We start from the raw sequence: 6,000 nt of genomic DNA on the forward strand, positions 1-6,000 counted from the left end.
CCGCAGGAGGGCTTGTGAGAGTCCAGGGAGGGGGGTGCTGGTGGAAGAGGAAGGTAGGGAAAGATCCACTTCTGACACCAGAAAACTCATTAGGATGTAACCCATCAAATTTTTTATTTCATGGCTCATGAGATGGCCTGTAAGGAATGGGATCGGGGAGGGATGCCCACATCACAGGTTTGCAGAGAGCTTGAGAAATGATGCTCAGACCCTGTCTTCCCTCTCCTTGGATACACCATCCCCCTTCTGACCTCATTTTATGCCAGAAGACCCTTTAATTCCACTTAAGACTTGACTGATGTTACCGTGCTGGTCTGAACTGCTCAGCCATCACAATCCTTTGAGAGTCACAGTATAGTTACCTGGCCTTTCTCAGTAAGCGCGGAACCAAAATAGTATAATCAAATTATCTGGACTTTCCTTGGGCCCCCAAAGTCACCTGTTTTAAGCCCTGGCACCTCTCATTGTAGAAACGAAACACAAAGTAGTATTTCTTCACATATCTGAGATGCTGGGAGATTTCGCTCCTCTGTCTGGGGGGGAATCCTTGCAGTGACAATACAGATCACAGAATCCAAGCTGCTGGAGAGATTGGACAGCGTGCCCAAAGGGGCTCACATCCCAGTCAGCGGGCACAGAAGCCCAGCCTTCAGAGAGAGGCACTGCGCTTGCTTAGAAATCATCTCCTTCTGATTTGCCGTTCTGAAATCAAGATCGGTCGTGGTTACTTAGTGGGGACAGCAAGAGGTACTCTGTACATGCAAAAAGGTAGTCTTTAAAGGGGGGGCGGGAATATGGGTCCACGTGTTGCAGAAGTGAACCTTGTCACAGAAAACGGGGCTGCAGTTGGACAGGCAGCCAGAGTTGGGTGGGATTTGGATACGCAAGTCCCTCATTGTGGGGATAACAACACTAACTTTGTCCACTGCTCTCAGTGGGTACCAATCTGTCCAGAAGAGCAGCATACAAATGAATTGTTGTTGTTGTTGTTGTTGTTGTTGTTGTTGTTGTTAGATGTTACCACAGCCCACCAGAGGTTTGGGCTGGAAGGTTTTTGGTCCTTCACCGACTCACCGACTTCACTGATTTTTTCTAAGAATCTGAGTCAGTGGTGAATCTCCTTAGTATGTGACAAGTTCCAAGTAGTGCGGCTGTTTGCAACTGGCCAGATGTTATCCTGTCTATGCTGATATCACCTAGATGTTTAGTTAGTCCTTTTGGAATCGCACCTAGAGTTCTTATCACTACTATGTTTCTCCCAGAGATGCTGAACTTTAGATCTTGACATTTTTAAATCTTTCCAGTCTCTTTTTCCTCAATTTAACTGTCACCTGGGATTACCAGGTTTGATCTTCTTACTTTCAACCACAGTAATATTCAGAGTGCCCAGGCAAGCCCAACTGTGTCAGATCTCAGAAGCTAAACAAGGTTGACCTTGGTTAGCAATTGAGAGACCTCCAACAAAGACCATGGATTCACACCCAGGCAATGGCAAACCACCTCCGTTAGCCTCTTTCCATGAAAACCCCACCAGGGGTCGCCATAAGTCAGCTATGACTTGAGGGCACTCTCCACCACCAAGGTTCTTGGCTATACAGGTCTCTGAAATTATACGGCACTGTAACTAGATTTTAATTCTAAATTGTTTTACTTGTTTCAGCATATTCCTTGAATTTTCCTTTTAGTGTAACCGTGCTATGTGATTGGTCAAATGACCATAAATAAAGAAATGAATTAAGGTTCTGCCTGCGGTGATCTAGAGAGCCCAGGCAACCCTCATCTTGTCAGATCTCAGAAGCTAGGCAGGGGTGAACTTGGGTAGGGAAGCAGAGGCAGGCAATGGCAAACCACTTCTGTTCGTCTTTGGCCATGAAAACCCCAGCAGGGGTCGCCATAAATCAGCTATGACTGGAGGGCAGGCACCAATATCCAAGGTATGATGTTATACCTTCTTACATTTGGATTCTGAAATCCATCATCATCACAATTGAGGACGTCCCAGGTTTCTCGCAGCCGACTCAAGTTTCTGGGGAAATCCACGGCGCTCCTTCCCCCTTCCTCGACCCAGCGCCTCCGACTCACCTTCTGTCGCCTGCAGGGGCGCAGGAGCCTGGTGCGATCCGCAGAGCGCAAAGCGACCGGAACCGCCTAGGAGAGGCTCGGCTTTAGTGGCGCCGGGACCGGGCAGAGACAACGCCGCCGGGGAAGCCTCGCTGCCCCGGAGCCGCCCGGCCTCCTCGCTTGATCTCCGCCTCCGATCTCCTCGCAGCCCCTTTGTCCCGCCCGCCCCAGCGCTCACCGCCTGCCGGCTGCCGCGTTCACTCGCTCGCTCGCTCGCCTCCTGCGGCGCGCAGTTGGCTGGGGCGGGCCTCCGTGCGCCCCCGCCCCGCTCTGGCCTGGGAGGAGGAGGCGGAGCCAAGGAAGGCGCGATCTCCGCTTCCCGCGGTTCGAACCGCAGCCTGGGACGTCGTCCTCCGGGCTGCAGAGCTCCAAGCGGGGTCGTTACCCCGCAGCACTGAGGGTGCTCCGGAGAGGTAGCGAAAGAAGTCTTCAAGCGCCAGCCCTCCGAGTCTGCGTCTGTGTGGGATCAGCTCCTGGGAAGGTGGGGGGAGAGCTGGGGCTGGGGAGTACAGCGGGGTCGTTACCCCGCAGTACGACGGGTCCTCAGGAGGACTAGTGAAAGAGCCATTCAAGCGACCGGATTTGCGGCTCTTTGGGGTCAGCGTCTGGGAATCTGGGGGTGAGGGTGGGTTTTGTTAATCCGGAGCGGCGGAGAGTGCCCTCAAGTCATAGCTAATCTATGGCGATCCCTGCTGGGGATTTCAAGCAAAGCGACTAACAGAGGTGGTTTGCCATTGCCTGCCTCTGTAGAGCAACCCTAGTCGTTGGAGATCTCCCATCCAATTACTGGCCAAGGCGACCCTGCTTAGTTTCTGAGATCTGATGAGATCAAGTTCGCCTGAGCTATCCGGATTAGGGCTAATTGGGGCTGACCTGGAATAAAACGAGGTTTTTACTTCGCAGCACAACAGGTCCTCTCGAGCGGTGAAAGCCATTCAAGCCAGAGCCCTCTGGATTTGTACCTCTTACTCAGCACCTGAAAATCCGGGGGCAAGGGTGGAATCTGTTCTTTCATTAATCAGGAGTTTTTTAAAAAAGGTTTTGTGGAGTGCATGTGTCACCAGTGTCATAAAGTGTTTTTCCTCCCCCCCCCCATCGTTTCAATGCATGGAAGTTTGGCAATGAAGATTTCAAATCACTTTCCCCCCCTTTTTTAATGGCTTGCTCGATGCCAAAGCTACCGACTACCAGTCTCACCAGTTCTCCACCTTGCAGTGAAATGGTGTGATTTTTGTGAGCGTTTTCAGTTCTGACAGGCATTTTGGACTTCCACAGTTGCCAGCCAGCCTCCAGGAGTTCTCTGGGCATTTCAACTGGAGGAAACCGCAGCCCTGGAGGATGGCATCACGACCCACGGAACTTCTTCCCAAACTTTTGCCCTGCCCGGTCACCACCTGCAAATCTCCAACAATTCCCCAGGCTGAGGTTGGCAACCTTACCCACTTGGGAGGTACCTGCTTTCTGTCTCCCAATGTGTTTGTCCTCATTCTTCTTCATAGAAGCCAAGAATTCTGGTTCCCAGTCCCACCGTGGGCTGCCATCACAGCTACCCGCTTCTCTCCCACAGATACTGGACCCAGGATCCTGGTCCCCCAAATGTTCCTTTTGCTGTCTACTAGATCTCTCAATTAGATTCCTGCACCCCAGACATGTGGGCATAGACAGAATCAGATGGCCCAGCTGCCCCCAAACCCTTTTCCCTACCCACTCCACTAGATTTTTCCTTCTTGCATGACACATGGGTATTTCCCTTTTCCCAAACTTCATTCGGGGCTTTTTTTACTCAGACTGGCACAGTTCCCAGACTGGCACTTGATCCCAGCTAGAATTGCTTCGCCTGGTTCCCAGCCTGGCATCTCCTCCAAGCTGGAAATTGGCCAGCATCTTCCCTTGATAGGCCACTTTCAGCGGCCACCGGTTTCCCTTTACTGGCCACTAGCACTGGATTTCTCCATGTAACATGCGAAGGCCTCCCCTCCTCCGGTGACTTTAATGATTTTACTGTTCCCGGCACCATCCGGCGTTTATCCTAGTGAAATGCAAAGAGGGGGGCACACCCAGATTGCCTGCTGGCTCCTGTTACCGCCTTCCTCTGTGAATTCTGTACCTAAGTTCAGAAAGCAAAAAAAGAAAGAAGAGTTTGCTCTTGCAGGTGTGTAATGTCCGTTGAGGACTTCCGTATTGTCTGCAAAAGTAACTGGCCCAGGGCTGGCATTTCCATTAGGCACACCTGGGCAACCGCCTCGGGCACCCAGAGGGACGGGACATGAAAACTAGCCCTGGCGCCGACCCGCTTACATCATCAGGGTCTGCAGCAGCAAATGGCAGCCCCAAAAAGGGCTGAACAGGGTCTCTGGCAGGTGCCACCTTGCACATGGGCGAAATCAATAGCTGCCCTTACACGGGCTTTCTCTGTGGTGGCCCCTATCTTGTGGAACAGCCTGTCTGAGAAGGTCAGGAGAACCCCCACTCTCCTGGCTTTCCGCAAATGATGCAAAACTGAATTACTCAAATGGGAGGGCTGTATTGTAGGGATGGGGTCTCAGATGCTTCACTAATGAGTTAGGGACCATAGATTTCACCACTATGTTGCCTTACATATTATCTTCTGCTTTTTAAAATATGTACTTCTACGTACTACCTATGCTTTATGTTGTCTAATGTCAGTCCTGGAATTGCTTATGTTCTGTTCCAGCATTTCTTCTACTCTGTATTGGATCCTTGCTAATGCTATGTCTTTGTAAACTTGTATATACATTTACCCTATGGTATTGTTTATGGGAATGTCCTTGACACTGTATGGAAACGTCCTTGATCCTGATTGTACTAAGCTCATACTGTGTAATCCGCCTTGCGTCTCAGTGAGAAAGGTGGACTATAAATGACATAAATAAAATAAAAGAATAAATAAATAAAAAGTCACCTCTGGCCCCAGTGGACAGCCCATGGCTAGCCTGGCCCTTCCCTCCCTCCATTGGTTGGATCTAATTTACACCCAAAGTCCATTAAAAAGCTCAGTAGCGATCTGCCCTGCAGAAATCTTGCCTTCTTCCTTCCAACAGTAGATCTAGAGGAGTTAGCCATGTTAGTCTGTAGTTGCAAAATAGTAAAGAGTCCAGTAGCACCTGACAAAGAGACCTGTGGTTCTCAAAAGCTTATGCTGCAATAAAATTGGTTAGTTTTAAAGATGCTACTGGACTCTTTACTATTTTCCTTCCAAACAACAATCCAGGATTTAGCTTCTCTCTCCCTTATGTTTCACTTTCTGTTAAAAAGAAGAAGAAGAAAGCCCCCTACCTCCCTTATGTTACATGTGAATAAACTTGACATGAATAAATACATGTTGCATCTAGAAACCCATGAAACATTAGTGAAGCCTTCTGCTAATAATGTCCACTAGGGGTCAGCAGTGGACAGGCTAATGACTGCACCCGTTGCACCAGCCTCCAATTCTAGGGTGATGCTAATGACCGTCATTATTCCTTTTGCCTTAATTAAATTGGCGAGTCACAGAAGGGGAAGGGATGCTCAGCTGAGCTGCCATCTGGAGGCAGGGGATGCCAGCTGGCCCCTTCCTCACCTTGGATGCTAATTTGCCGGCTTCTGTTGGCCAGCTGCTGAGCGCTCCTGGACTGGCCCCAACTTCCTGCTAAAAGATGCTTCTCCATTCATCCTCCAATTTCTGCAAGCCGCTAGACTGCAGGGCAGGCAACAGCGGCAGCTTCTGATTTGGGCCTACCCTGGGCTTTGAGAGGGGGAAAAGGATGATCTCTTAGGAGCTGGAAGTCCAAAGGAGGATTTCTCTCTTACCCAAAGAACTTCTAGGCTCTTCTTCCCTTCTCAGTGTGGGGAGCAGCGAACTGTCTTCTAGGTCCGCTA

At 50.1% G+C, this 6,000-nt stretch overlaps 1 protein-coding gene across 1 annotated transcript in view; it reads right to left on the reverse strand.

Annotated features, from left to right (window-relative positions):
• Nucleotides 1-2,305, reverse strand: part of ARHGEF15 (Rho guanine nucleotide exchange factor 15) — a 52,187-nt gene extending 49,882 nt beyond the window's left edge. The window contains exon 1 of the mRNA XM_054995655.1: nt 2,083-2,305. The gene's annotated coding sequence lies outside the window, so the exon portion shown is untranslated. The remainder of the gene's footprint in view (nt 1-2,082) is intronic.
• Nucleotides 2,306-6,000: the final 3,695 nt, after the last annotated feature.

This window comes from Eublepharis macularius, chromosome 12, assembly GCF_028583425.1.
Source record: "Eublepharis macularius isolate TG4126 chromosome 12, MPM_Emac_v1.0, whole genome shotgun sequence".
Taxonomy (NCBI): domain Eukaryota; kingdom Metazoa; phylum Chordata; class Lepidosauria; order Squamata; family Eublepharidae; genus Eublepharis; species Eublepharis macularius.